Raw genomic sequence first — 14604 nt, 5'->3', positions numbered from 1 at the left:
CCCTTACAGGAAAAGCTTGCCAACTCCCATGTTATATAAAAACCAGTCTGGATTATAAATTTCAGGAAACTCAGTGACTTCTGTGCAGACATTCAGTTCAAAAGGAAAGTGGCCTTTAAAGTCAGCTGGATTAGCTGGGACAAGCCCTTGAATTCAATCAAGGGAGGTAACTATAGGCTGCATTTATTCATCCTTTCATTATAGGTATCATTTTTAAGTCGATTGTAATTGGGGAGTTAATCTTTGTCCCTTCCCACAAATCTTTGCCTTTCCCCACACAAGCACCCAAATGAACTTCTCCTGTCAAATCTCTAACTTCCTGAAGGGATATTTGCCCTGAACAAAGGAAAGGGCTGTACCAGAATCCAATTTCAGGGACGTTGGTAGTACGGTGGAGATGTGAGACGGTGTGAAATCCTTAGGTAGTGACCTTCGAATCTCACCAATTCCATACAAAGAGCTCCTTAGGTCCACTTCTCCCTTGATTTGCCAGCCAGCCAATTTCTGCACAAACCCGAATAGATATGTTCTGCTTTCTGTTCCTATCTGACACAACTATTCCCGACCAGGGTTGGGGGGCGGGGTACAATCCTACCCAGTTCCATAAGGATACGGAAGATCATCAGGGCTTATAGACAGGACATATTAGTGAAGTTCCTGGTACTTGGCTCCATGCTTGAAGATGATGTGCTAAGCTCCCGTGTGGCTCAAGGTTTAACAAATAAGAAAATATTTTCCAATGATAATGAGATCGCACAAGTGAAACCATTCCTGAACTGTGGCAGGCAATATGACCATAATAGGTACTATGGTGATAATAGACCTCGTTATGACTCAGCAAAAAGCAAGCCAAGGTTAGGTCAGAAAAAAAAAAATCCTATGGGTAGTCTTGTTTTATACTATAAGCACATTATAGTCAGTTTAGCCGCCCTAATCCTGACTGATACAACATCCCGTGCTGTTTGCTCTTCCCAGGGACTCAGGAAGTGTCTGAGTTTGCTAGGGCTGTCGCAACAAAGTGTCACAGACTGGTGGCTTCAAAAAGAAAGTTTATTGTCTCACAGTTCTTGACACTAGGAGCCCCAAATCAAAGCCTTAGCAGGGTTTGTTTCTTCTGTGCAGTACAAATATGTCCCAGGCCTTTCTCCTTGACTTGATAGATGGCCATCTCCACCCCATGTCTCTTCACAGTCTTCCCACGGTGAGTGTCTGTGTCTAAATTCCCTCTCCTTAGAAGGACGCCAGTCATATCGGAGTAGGACTCACCCTAGAGAGCTCGTTTTAACTTGGTTACCTCTATAAAAACCCCATCTCTAAGTAATGTCACATTCTGAGGTGCTGAGGGTTAGGACTTCAACAAAGGAATCTGGAGACAATACAATTCAACCTATAACATGAAGGACAGTTTAATTGGTGAATTTAGGTACAAGACCCTTTTAGTTGAAGACCTAATTCTTTGGTGATCCATTGATCCTAGTGTAAAATGTTCTCCCTAACTTTCTCAATTTCTAGACCTGTCTCGCCCTCACTACTGAATCTAGCCAACCAAAAGGGAAGAAGCAGATGAGCTTGCCCTCCACAACACTGCAAAGGATGAGTAGTGAATTCAAAGACCTACATGTGGAATTAAGGAATACTCAACTTAGTATTCAGGTTTTGAATATATGGATCTTTCCCCAAGAACTTGAGAACAGGTAAGAATGCATCTACCACTCTCTGCAGAGCGTAGAAAATATGAGAGGTGTGCTCCTGCTTGAGGTCAGTCTGCAGGCTTGGCTGGAGTATAGTGTAAGTAGAAGCCACCAAGGAAGGGCGTTCACCTATGTCAAAGGGAAAATCAAAAAGACTATTTTTATAAGAACATAGAAGTGATAGGACACAGATAAAGACCAGGGGGCACCTGGGTGGCTCAGTGGTTGAGCATCTGCCTTTGGCTCAGGGTGTGATCCCGGGGTCCTGGGATCGAGTCCCACGTCGGGCTCCCTGCATGGAGCCTGCTTCTCCCTCTGCCTGTGTCTCTGCCTCTCTCTCTCTCTGTTTCTCATGAATAAACAAATAAAATCTTTTTTTTTTTTTTTTTTTTTTTTTTTTTTATGATAGTCACAGAGAGAGAGAGAGAGGCAGAGACACAGGCAGAGGGAGAAGCAGGCTCCACGCACCAGGAGCCCGACGTGGGATTCGATCCTGGGTCTCCAGGATCGCGCCCTGGGCCAAAGGAACAAATAAAATCTTAAAAAAAAAAAAAAAAGACACTAGCAAAGACCAGATTTCACTAAGTTCTGTTGGGGAGCAAACTTATGAAGAAACATAAGGCACTGAAGAGAGGACTTTCTTTTTGTGGCTAGAAAACTATATCTATACATCTGAAAAATAGCCTATTTATTTTTAAACACTAAACTAAGTTTATTTATTTACAGCTTTAATAAAAAAGCATTCCGGCTAAAATGTTAATTGTAGCAGCCGGCCTTTTCCATTGTTCCCTGAGTACACCCCTGACATTTAAAATACAGTTTTCATTTTCATTTGTCATGTACTAACATGTGCTGCTGCGCATCTTAATGCAGGCAATTACTGAAAATGTCTTTGATGCAGTAAGACAGGTTCTACCTAATTCTCCTCTTCTGACTCTGCAGGGTTCAATGACAAACCTGGAAGTCAAAAAAAAAAAAAAAAAAAAAAAAGAAGAAAGAAAGAAAGAAGCCCCAAAACCTTTGTATGAAACCTTCCCCAATTTCGTATTCAAGCAGTGACCAGTTTAATCATTAACTTATAGGCCTCCTCCGCCACCAACAATTGCTAAATGGTAGCAAAAAGCTGTGCAGGAAACTCTCAGCGAGGTACACTCAAGAAGCTCTGAAATAATACTTAGGAGACACTGTAAAATGCCTGTTGTCAGCTTCGTGCCTGGGGAAGTATGAAGGAGCAAACACAGAAATCCTGAGTTACCTTTTGCAGTAGCCCAATTTTAGTCCATGCATTTGTTTATTTACAGATGCCTTTCCACCGGGCAAGAGATGGAAGTGTAGCTGCTGGGCTGAGACTAACAAGAAGAAACGGTGGTGACAGTCACTGAGCCCCAGCAGAACTGAATTATTGGTACGACTGTAACGAGAAGAAAAGAATCTAGCATTTCCTGAACACTCACTCAGTGACTAGGTCAGAGCTTCACCAACTTTAATGTGCTTATGAATCACCCAAGACATCCTCTTAATAAGCATATACAGATTCAGCAGGTCCGGGGCAGGGCCTGACATTCTGCGTGTTTAATAAGTTCTCAGTGACTGCTAACTGCTGATCCCCCCACCCCCCAAAGAGTCTAGAGCCTGAGCAAGAGCCCGGATCCTTCATCTTTAATACTTACTATAAATTTAAGAGGTAGATGTTATGATTGCTTTTTAAAATAGACATTGGATTCGACATGGATGGAAGTGGAGGGTATTATGCAGAGTGAAATAAGTCAATCGGAGAAGGACAAACATTATATGGTCTCATTCATTTGGGGAATATAAATAATAGTGAAAGGGATCATAGGGGAAAGGAGGGAAAATGAATGAGAAATTCAGAGAAGGAGACAGAACATGAGAGACTCCTCACTCTGGGAAACGAACTAGGGGTGGTAGAAAGGGAGGTGGGCGGGGGGTTGGGAGTGACTGGGTGACGAGCACTGAGGGGGGCACTCGATGGGATGAGTACTGGGTGTTATTCTATATGTTGGCAAATTGAACACCAATAAAAAATAAATTAAAAAAATAGACATTGGAGGAGAGGTTAAAAAAATCCATAAACGAGGAAAACTGAAGTTTGACAAATAGCCTAAGTTCTACTATCCCCAGGGTGCCGATAACACCTGATAGGGGTACCAGATGCTTTATTTTATTTTTAAAAATTTGAGTCTCAAATATGCCTTGTCATCTGTGATATTTTTTTTTTGTCATCTGTGATGTTTGTCTAAAATTCAGAACCGTAGGCCCCACTACAATCTATTAAATTACAATTTCTAGGGGCGCCTGGGTGGCTCAGTTGGTTAAGCATCTGCCTCCTGCATGAGTCATGATCCCTTGCTCAGCGGGGGAGCCTGCTGCTCCCTCTCTGCTCCACTCCCCCACCACAAACCATCCCCTATGCCCCTCCCCCACCTGTGCTTTCTCTCACTTCTGCTCTTTATCTCTCAAATGGGTAAATAAAATGTCTCAAGTGAGTAAATAAAAATCTAATAAAAAATCAGAATTTTTAGAAGACATGCCTAGGAAAGGGTATTTTATTTTTATTTAATTTTTTTTGAAAAGATATTTTAAATTGGCATGTAGATTATTCTTGTGCTCAGGAAAGTTTAGGGAACCGTGATCATCCAGGTGACATTGTAGTTTTGAAAACTCAGGTTGGGAGTACTGGTGTTCTTTGTTTCTTACATTCCTTGGAGAGAACGTGATCTGATCAGGCAAAGAGGATCTCAGAACCTCTTTACTGCATGTCGACTTCACTGAGAAGGGCTGCTGATGCACAGGGAATGAAACATGTTGGTTTTTGTGATGTAGGGGATAGGTTTAAACCTGTATCTTATAACAGGGTGCGAAGGTACAGTATCTAATTATGTCGCTTTAATTGTAAGGTGAAAGCCGCAACAGGCACAACGTTTTCCTTCCCTCTTACATCAAGTAAATGATCTTTGTCTACCAATCCAATTATAGAGCATCTGTATTCTAGAATAAAAGCTCAACTGAATAATATTTCCCATGTCCAAAGTCCATAATTAAATTTTTTAGTTGGGACTTTCAAAGAGATCAGAGTAAGCTTGGTTATTTATCTTTGCTTTGAAAGGGTGACTTTGTGCCAAGGAGATTACCCATAAATTTTTCACTATAGTTCTGAGTGGTAAATAAAAGGACTAAAGAAGTAGACGTTTTAAAGTAAACATTGAGTTATTTCTTTTAGATCACTGACCTCTTTTCTAGCTTTTAAAAGACACATTTATTATACTGCCATCCTATACATTATTAAAAGGCACTCTAGGATCTTGATATAGTTAATTTAATGTATTTATGAAATACATAATTTATTAGCTTAATACATTCCATTACTAATAGAACCTTATAACAACTAGAAGACCTAGACCTTGGATTTCCTCATGTATTTCTACATATTGAAGAAAATATAAATATATAAGACCATTTTCAACTATCACATTTCCTCTTAAAATTAGCAGAACATTGCCAATATGTCATAGTGAAATCTCACTATGACACAACTACACTAAGGGTAGAATTTGTTGCAGACAAATATAAATAGTGAGACATTTAGAGACAGCCCAATCGGAGGTCAAAGCCTAGATTGGGGCAGTGACTTAACATTTCTGAACCTCCATTTTCCTTCCTCTGTAAAATAGAGATGTTTTCTTCCTGAGTTAAGTATTAGACTAGAGAGAGACAAGTGCATAAGCACATTCTAGGTGATTACTGAATAGTAATTAGAAAATGATATATATTATTGCTAAACTGCCAAAAGGACTTCTTTTTAATGATTATCACTTACAAGATGATCTCAAAGAGTAAACTCCCCTAGCACTCCACTAGCAAAATTCCTGGGTATTTACTTCCTCCACTGGACCACAATGAAGCCAAATAATATCTACACTTTACTTATTCAAATTCAACTATATGCATGTGACAGTAAAGAACAAAATGGAAAGAGGAAAAAAATTTCCCCAATGTTACATTGTCTAGGCAATTTAGCTCAATAACCCACTCAATGAGCCAAAATCTGGCATAAACACAAGATGGGAAATGTGGATCTTTCTCTCAGTTGGTCTTACGTCCAGTGGGCCTCTCCAAGTAGGGACATTTTGCAGTGCAAAGTATAAATCTGGTATCTTGAAATGTGTACTTCTGTACAAAATATTCCTAAAGCAAGTATAGCAGTAACTGTCGTTTATCTACTGCTCAACTAAAGAAACGATGCTCTGTTTCAGAGCTGGAGGGAAAACCAGCTCTATTGGAACTATTGAGAAATAGTATGTCTCTCTCTGAAGTAACAACTTCCTGAGGAATTTTCCAACACAATTACAAAAAAAAATTATTTTGAAATAATTTTAGACTTACAAAAGTTGCAACAAAGCTGCAAAAATAATTCAGAAAAGTTGTTGTCTCCCCTTTAGTCAGTCTCTCTGATGTTAACAGTGTACATAAACCATGATAAAATTATCAGAAGCAGGAGACAAACACTGGTACAAAACTACTAACTGCATAGCTTATTCAAATTTACTGGGGTTTTTTTTCCCCCCCAACGTCCTTTTTTCTGTCCCAGGATCTGATCCAGGATCCTAGCTCTCATTTATTTGCTACATTTTCTTAGTCTCCTCCACTCTGTGACATTTCCTCATGTTCCTTAGTCTTTCCTTATTTTGATCTGTGCCTCCATGTAGGAAAAAAGAAAAAAAACTGAAGTAAAGTTGACATTTTTATAAATGTCTCAAGTAAGAATTCTTAGGTAATGCTGTACAAATCCAAAAGGAGGATATTTTCTACAGTGGATTTTTTTATTAATTTGTCATTATACAAGTGAATGTAGCAGATGCCACTATCTGAATGAATATAACTGCCTGAGTGACAACAAAAGTAACAAAGTGCTTTTGCTCTTGGGTAGTTACTACCTTATGGTAAGAACCATTCCGGACATTGGGAGAAGAATCTGCTGGCAGTACTCCATGTCCATCACCTTAGATGGATTGCACATTCAGCAATTCTGACTTCAGGTTCTCATTACCACTGATTTCTTAATAATCTTGCTGGCTTTTATTCAAAAGAAAAATAAGCTAAAACTTATAGACAAGTAAGAATCATCTCATGTGGAAACTCTTTTTATGGAGTGATGATTTTAACAGTAGTAATTATCTGTCAGGTACCAGTATGTTCAAAAATATCCTTCAATTATAAAAATTAAATGGGCATTAACTACACAGATAGCATCTTTCAAGGAATCTGACATTATGGTAATAGAAGTGGAAAACAATAGTTAAGACCTAGGAGGCTTAAAAATTTTGTAAACATAATTCAGAAGATGGTAGTTATCAATTTATACACATGCTAACTAATAAACAAAGTGTTCATTGCACTTTCGAGTATCAGCAGCAACATGTAAGATTCCCCCCCAGCTTTATTGAGGTATAATTGTAAATAAAAATTATACATATTTACGGTATGCAACACGATGATTTAATATATGTACACATTGTGAAATGATGACCACAATCAAGTTAATTAACACAACCATCACCTCAGAGTTAGTTCCCTGTGTGTGTGCATGTGTGTGTGTGCGCTGAATCTAGAGGACTGTCTTTATCGTTTTTGTGTTCTTTTATATTTAAATATTTGAAATTCTAGTTTGTGATTATTTTTTAAAATAAGCCTTTTATTTTGGAATAAATCTATGCTTAGGGAAAAGTTGCAAAGATAATAAAGAGGTCTTGCTCCTTACCAGTTTCCTCAGGTGTTCACATCTTCTATTACTACGGTACTTTGGCCAAAATTAAGAAATCAACATTGATGTATTTCCACAAACTTGAGGTTTTATTTGAAAGATTTGTCTATACAGGACTTTTAAAAATCTAACATCATGAAAAGTTAGCCAGCTGATGTCGAAATAATGCCTTTCATTTACTGCACATATATTTTTGGCAAGTATCAGTAAGGTAAAAGATATACTGGGTCCCTACTGTAATGCAATTTATATTCTAGTAGGAGGCAGAGATTAAAATCAAGTAAAGAGGGGATCCCTGGGTGGCTCAGCGGTTTAGCACCTGCCTTCAGCCAGGGGTGTGATCCTGGAGACCAGGGATCGAGTCCCACGTCGGGCTCCCTGCGTGGAGCCTGCTTCTCCCTCTACCTGTGTCTCTGCCTCTCTCTCTCTGGGTCTCTTGTGAATAAATAAATAAAATCTTTAAAAAAATAAAATAAAATCAAGTAAAGAGCAAATAAAAAGTTACATATTTGGGTGTTATAAATGATACGTAATACGTCATAAGAGAATGTGATTCTGGGGGAGGCTATCTGAGAGAATGTGGTTTGGAAAAGTCAGTTGGAGGTGCTGACATTTGAATTGAGAACTGGAGAAAGAGAATAAGCCAGTTAATGTGAAAAAAACTTTTGAGTGGTCTGGAGGCTGGAGGTTGTCCGGTGGCTAATTTCATGCATCAATTTGACTAGGCCACAGGATGCTCACATATTGGTTAAACACTATTCTGGGTTTGTCTATGAAAATGTTTCTGGATGAGATTAACATTGACATTGGTAGAATGAATGAAGTAGAGTGCCTTCCCCAGTGTGGATAGCCTTATCCAGTCTGTTGAAGGCCTGAATACTGCCAAAAAACGAACTAAGGAATTTTTTTTTTTTCCGAACTAAGGAACAATTTGCTTTATCTACCCGCCAAATAGTTAAGACACTGGTCTTCTGCTTTCAGAGTTGGACTCAAACTAGAATTTGCACCACTGGCTTGCCTCGTACTTAGGCCTGTGGGCTCAGACTGGAACTATATCTCCAGCTCTCCTAGGTCTACAGATTGCTGACTACAGACTAATATATACCCCCAGAATAGAAAGGAGGCTGGTGTGGCCCAAGTGCAAGGAAAAATGATAAACAGCTATGAGAAGAAGTAAGGAAGAAAGGTCAAGTGTGCCCCAGTGGTGCCATGAAGACCATGGCAAGCAAGGGGTTTGATTTCTACTCTAAAGGTTGTGGGAAGCCTTTGAAAGGTTCATAGCCAGCAAATGAAATTATAGATCATTAAAAGATCATTCTAGGGCCCATATATGGTAAAAGGAAGATGTTAGGAGGCTACTGCCATAGGCTAAACCAGAAACGACTGTATGTGGCCTGGACATGGAGTGCGTTGGTGCAAAATCAGAGGATTTCAGAGCATGTCTAGAAGCAGAACTGACAGGCCTCATGTATCACGGTGTGCTTTCACATGGTGTTTTATTAATTTAAAAAGATAAAGATAACATTCTTACTAGATCTTGAGGTTAGATTTGTCCTGGGGAAGGGTGGGTTCACACTCCTGAAGAAGGGCAAAGACAAATGTACAAGGATGTTTACTGCAACAGAAAATCAGAGATGAGTGTCTATCAATTTGGAATTGTGAAATAATGCAGCCACTAAAAAGAATACAGCATATTTGTGTGCATGGAAAATAAATGATGTTCAACAGATACTAATTGAAAAAACATAGTGCAGAAAGTCTGTATGGTGTGAGCCCACTCATATAAACTAGAAATGATTATCACTATGTCTATCCTATCCTAAGCATTATAATAGAAAGTCTGATGCAATATATATCTATCATCTATCTATCTAATTTTAAGATTTTATTTATTTGTTCATGAGAAACACAGAGAAAGAGAGAGAGAGGCAGAGACACAGACAGAGGGAGAAGCAGGCTCCCCGTGGGGAGCCCGATGTGGGACTTGATTCCAGGACCCGGGTCATGACCTGAGCCACTAAGCCCCCCAGGCGTCCCTACATCTCTATATTGTTAATAGTGGTTAACTGTTAACAGTGGCTAAATCAAGGTGCAGAGGGGGTTATGGAAGATTTTCACTTTACACCTTATACTTTTTAATAGAAAATCTTAAACAATGAGAAGAAAAATAACTTTAAAAAAATCAGTCACAAGCAGTACATTTAGGATTAATAGGTACATTAATGAAGTCTTTGAATCAACTTTAAGACGTAAGTCCTAAACATATAAATATTATTTTCGTTTTTGAGTTTATATTAAACTCAAACCAGGAACATGGAGGTTACTGATTAAACTGAAATTATTAACATCTCCAAGATGATGGTGAGACCATATTTATTCATTTCCTTCAAATTAATATCAAAAGCAAATAAATGTATAATGTTTTTCTATGTCATTTGTTCTGACAATACATCTCACAGTGGTTTTTGTGGTTTGGTAAATAAATAGATGCAGAAATATATTTGTTAAATTAAAAAATATCTTTCTAAGTTGTGCTTTATGAAAAGACTATTAAAGGATGGTTATTTCTGAGCACCCAAATTATGGATTCTTATGGATTATTTCTATTTTCTCCTTACCCCCTTTCTATATTTTCCCAATTCTCCATAATAATCATGAATTACCTTTGCAATCAGAAAAAGGGTTTCCTTAAAAAAAAAACTGTTACATTAAGGGTGCCTATAAATATAACATAGTAAACATATTTCAAGCTGCTTGCACTTTCTATATGACATCCAGTAGTTCTTTTTCCCACAGTGGCTGAAGTTTGCAGACTTTATTTACAAACTGGGACCAAATCACTTGCATAGTGATCACCTTGATCCCCATCTCTCTCCAAAATGACAAAGCAAGGTCCACTGAGCACAACCTGAGAGTGTTTTAAATGGCATTACTAAAACAACTATGCAGGCTTTTCATTAGAATTCTACAGAACCACAAAGAAAGGTCAAAGCAAAGAGAAGCTGACTGTTAGAAAAACTGTAGCCTCTTACACATTCTCATAGCCACAGTCACATGGTATGAAGCAAATATTTTTAGGTTACATGGAGAAAATCTGAAGCTGCAGCTTTGGTGTGCAATGGGATGTGCAAAGAGAGACAGAGAGAGAAGAGGGTTTCTTAATGATTAAAGTTTTTGTGCAAAGGGTTTGAGATCCTTGGATAAAAGTTGTTAAGTAAATACTGCATGACATGCACATTGTATGACAGCAAGTCATAATTATAGTTTGCTTTCAACCAACTGAAGCCTTTCTGTGTTTTCTGGTTTCAACTTCTAAGACTTATAAATTATTTCTGACTCATCAGCTTTTCACCTTAGGGGCAACTCACAAGCTCCATAAAAATGTGGATATTTTTCTTAAATCTCTTTTCTAGCAAATGCATTCATTTTTTTAGCCTCAGAATGTAAATTCCCACAATGAGGGGCAATTAAATAATACTTCTCTCCCTCTCTTATCTTCTCCTTTCTCTAAAAATGTCTATTTTTAATTAAAAGCACATATCCAAAGATTGGTTCTTCACTATAACTGGGGACCTGAAGCTGAGGAGACAGTTGGGAGCAGGATGGTAACAATGATACTACTAGGTCAAAGTGCCCAACCTTGGCCCAACCGACACTTTGGGCTGGATAATTCTTTACTGTGAAAGGCTGTCCTGCACATTTTAGGATGTTCAACAATATCCCTGGCCTCTACACACTAGATGCCAGTCCCCAGATGTGACCACCAAAAAGTATCACCAAGATATTGCCAAATATCTCCTAGCACCAAAATCAATCCCAGTTGAGAACCACTGCACTAGGCCCAGAACCCTACAAAACCAAACGCTTTGTACCTTTGCCAATTCAAATTGTTCCTTTGACCTCAGAGTCAACCTCTACGTACCTACCTAACTACCAAACGTAAAATGAAGACACTCACAAACACCTTCACACTTTTCAAGTCGAAGCCCTTGAACATTGTCTAGAGTTCTTCCTCTGAGCCCTATGTGGCCAATTTGGCTTGGAGGAGAGAAGCAGGCACTGGTAACTTTCCCACCCTCCACTGATATCAGTGCTCATGCTTGTCACTTGCAATGTGCCTAAGTTCATGGTGTCTTGACTACTGAAGCTTATAAATATCCAGGGTTTTTTTTTTCATCTGCTAGTCACACCGAGACCCCAACCCATACTTCATGTGAATATTGTTTCAACCATAATTTTATTTAATTCAATATGTTTATTTCGCCTTGCAATTCTATCATTTGGTCCTTAAGTAGGCAGTTATGATCTAGGCTCAACATATTTATTTCCTGAAATTATCCTAGATTAGAACTAGGTAATGAAAACTGAGGATGGGATTTATAGAATAAAAAAAATCACTTCCTAATTCATTGCACAACAAAGAAACACATATCAGCTCGTATAAACTGTATTTTATGCATCTTAATATATGCAAGGGATGTTTATTTTCCCTACTTCAAGTTATCTGGTATTTGAAGCACCAAGGAAAATGGGCAGAGAGAGTGATTCCTATATGGAAGAAACATTATTAACAAATTCTTCTCTATGGGTAGCCCAGGTGGCTCAGCGGTTTAGCGCCGCCTTCAGCCCCAGGGCGTGACCCCAGGGTCCCGGGATAGAGTCCCCTGTCGGGCTCCCTGCATGGAGCCTGCTTCTCCCTCTGCCTGGGTCTCTGCCTCTCTCTCTCTGTGTCTCTCATGAATAAATAAATAAAATCTTAAAAAACAAAAACAAAAACAAATTCTTCTCTATGGAGAACTGTGACAAGTTGATTTACCATTACTAAATTAATAGTCTTGAGTAAGTAAGCCCTTAGTCTCTGCTGGCCTGTTTCATTTTTGGTAAAATGTGAATGATGATACCTACCTTCTAGGGCATGTTGAATGAGATCATGTTTTAAGCTTTTAGCCCTGTGCTGGACATAGAGGTGTTTTATTAATGTCATTTCTATACCACTTCCCGCCTTTGTTCCTAGCACCAAGCTAAATAATTTGTGAGATTCAGTGCAAAATAAAAAATTCTTGCTCAAGAATTATTAAGAATCTCAAGATGACAATATAAAACATTAAGCCAAGTGAGGGCCCCTGTGAGCAGGGGCTCTCTGTGCTACTGCACCAGCTGTACTCTCATAAAGCCAGCCCTGCTTACCCCCCTAGGGTTCTCAACCTTCCCTTTGTCTATTCCACTAAATTAAAAGCCCCTCTTCAATCTGACAACTGACAGGGAAATAAATGTCACTAACCAAATAGGGCTTGACTGTGTGTGTTGTTTTTCAATGCGGGCTCACTTTTACTCAAGCTATTGAGTGTCATGAGCCTAGTGCTATTATGAAGGACCTATTTTAATTTGCCATAGCATTTTAGGGGTTTGTTTCATTCTCAACACCGAGGAATTGAAAAAAAAGGGGGGGGGGAATCCCCGGGTGGCTCAGCAGTTTAGCACCAACTTGGCCCAGGGCGTGACCCCGTAGTCCCGGGATCGAGTCCCATGTCGGGCTCCCTGCGTGGGGCCTGCTTCTCCCTCTGCCTGTGCCTATGCCTCTCTCTCTCATGAATAAATAAAACCTTTAAAAAAAAAAAAAAGAAAAAAAAAAAACCACTTCAGTTGTCTATAAGAAATTGGATGCTTGATGAGAGCCCAAGAGGTACTTAGTAGCTTGAGAGGCATTTACTTGAAAAGCTCTTTATCCAAATTATCCAACAGCTTTCGCAAAGAAAGCAGCACAGCTCGAAATATTTTAGATCCTGGACTGGAGACTTTTAAGGGACCAGTGTGGCCCGGATGTCTTAAAGTGAAACACCCACAGAGGAAGAGCTGGTCTGCAAACCAAGCCCCAGTTCTGTGGGTCATTCCTTCTTATGTTAAGGATGCACCAGCCTGTTCTTTAAAGGATTTGTCAAGGGTCTCATATCCTATTTGAAAGAACAGAATCCTGCCTTAAATAGGAGAAAAAAGAAAGGCAAAACATGTGTGTGAACGTAAGCACAAGTATGTCCTCAGCAGACAGAAATGCCCCACCCCGTCTCTTGGAAGTCAGGCGGGCCCTCGGGCATCCTCGGGGCACCCTCGGGCATCCTTGGGGCATCTTCGGGGCACCCTCGGGCATCCTTGGGGCATCTTCGGGGCATCCTCGGGCCACCCTCGGAGCATCCTCGGGCATCTTCGGGGCATCCTCTGGCATCTTGGGGATATCCTCGGGGCATCTTCGGGCATCCTCGGGCCACCCTCGGAGAATCCTCGGGCATCTTCGGGGCACCCTCGGGATATTCACGGGACATCCTCGGGCATCTTCGGGCATCCTCGGGATATCCTTGGGGCACCCTCGGGCATCCTCGGGATATTCACGGGGCGTCCTCGGGCATCCTCGGACATCTTCGGGCATCTTCAGGCATCCTCGGGCAACTTCGGGGCATCCTCGGGATATCCTCGGGGCACCCTCGGGCATCCTCGGAGCGGCAAACGGAATCAGCATCTGCGGAGCGCCTGCGGGGCGCCCCGGCTTTGCAGACACGGGAATGCGCAAGCATGTGTAGGTTTCGTGAATTCATTCAACCTCCCGACACTGAAAACACCTTTTTTTCTGTCTTTGATGCCGCGTTGGCCCGGGAGCGCCGCGCCGTCGAGCCCACGGCCCGGGCCGCCCGGGTCACGCGCGCAGCGAGGCGGAGGCTGGTTCCGAAACCCCCCGCGGCCACCCGACCTGAGCCGCTCAAGGATTCAGGCCTGACCCGCCGCCGGCGCCTTGACCCCGCGAGGGACCCGCCCCATCCCAGGGCTCGCAGGCGCCTGGCGGCTGGGCCGAGGCCTCCTTCCCCCCCACCCCCAGGCTCCGCGGCCTCGCGGCTCCGCCCAGCACCCCACGGGGCCCCAGTTCGCAAAGTTATCCGGGGAGCGGGCTGGCCTCTTTGTCAGACTAAAAACGTTTAAATTTGTGCGATGGGCCTGACTCCAAAGATCTCACCAAAAACAGACAAAAGCAAAAAACCAAAAAAAGCTGTTTCGGCCTGAAAGCCCGCCCTTCCGGCCTGCCCGGCACGTGGGCCCAGCGCGCGCCGAGCCCGCGGCGGCCCGGACTGCGCAGGCGTGGCGGCC

At 41.1% G+C, this 14604-nt stretch overlaps 2 long non-coding RNA genes across 4 annotated transcripts in view; one reads left to right on the top strand and one right to left on the bottom strand.

The window, feature by feature from the left end:
- Positions 1–1063: 1063 nt before the first annotated feature.
- On the top strand, positions 1064–4976 carry LOC140631680 (uncharacterized). The gene is made up of 3 exons (XR_012029188.1): positions 1064–1201; positions 1513–1694; positions 2993–4976. It is a non-coding gene; the product is annotated as an uncharacterized lncRNA (long non-coding RNA).
- LOC140631665 (uncharacterized) overlaps positions 1064–14604 on the bottom strand; it is a 51584-nt gene continuing 38043 nt past the window's right edge. For all 3 annotated transcript variants that reach the window (XR_012029187.1, XR_012029185.1, XR_012029186.1), the window contains 2 exons: positions 2947–3102; positions 1064–1820 (listed from right to left, as the gene is read on the bottom strand). This is a non-coding gene — a long non-coding RNA (uncharacterized lncRNA). The remainder of the gene's footprint in view (positions 1821–2946; positions 3103–14604) is intronic.

Source organism: Canis lupus, chromosome 1, assembly GCF_048164855.1.
Source record: "Canis lupus baileyi chromosome 1, mCanLup2.hap1, whole genome shotgun sequence".
Lineage (NCBI taxonomy): Eukaryota > Metazoa > Chordata > Mammalia > Carnivora > Canidae > Canis > Canis lupus.
The sequence above is the reverse complement of the archived record's forward strand: the minus strand, read 5'-3'. Positions and strand labels throughout refer to the sequence as shown.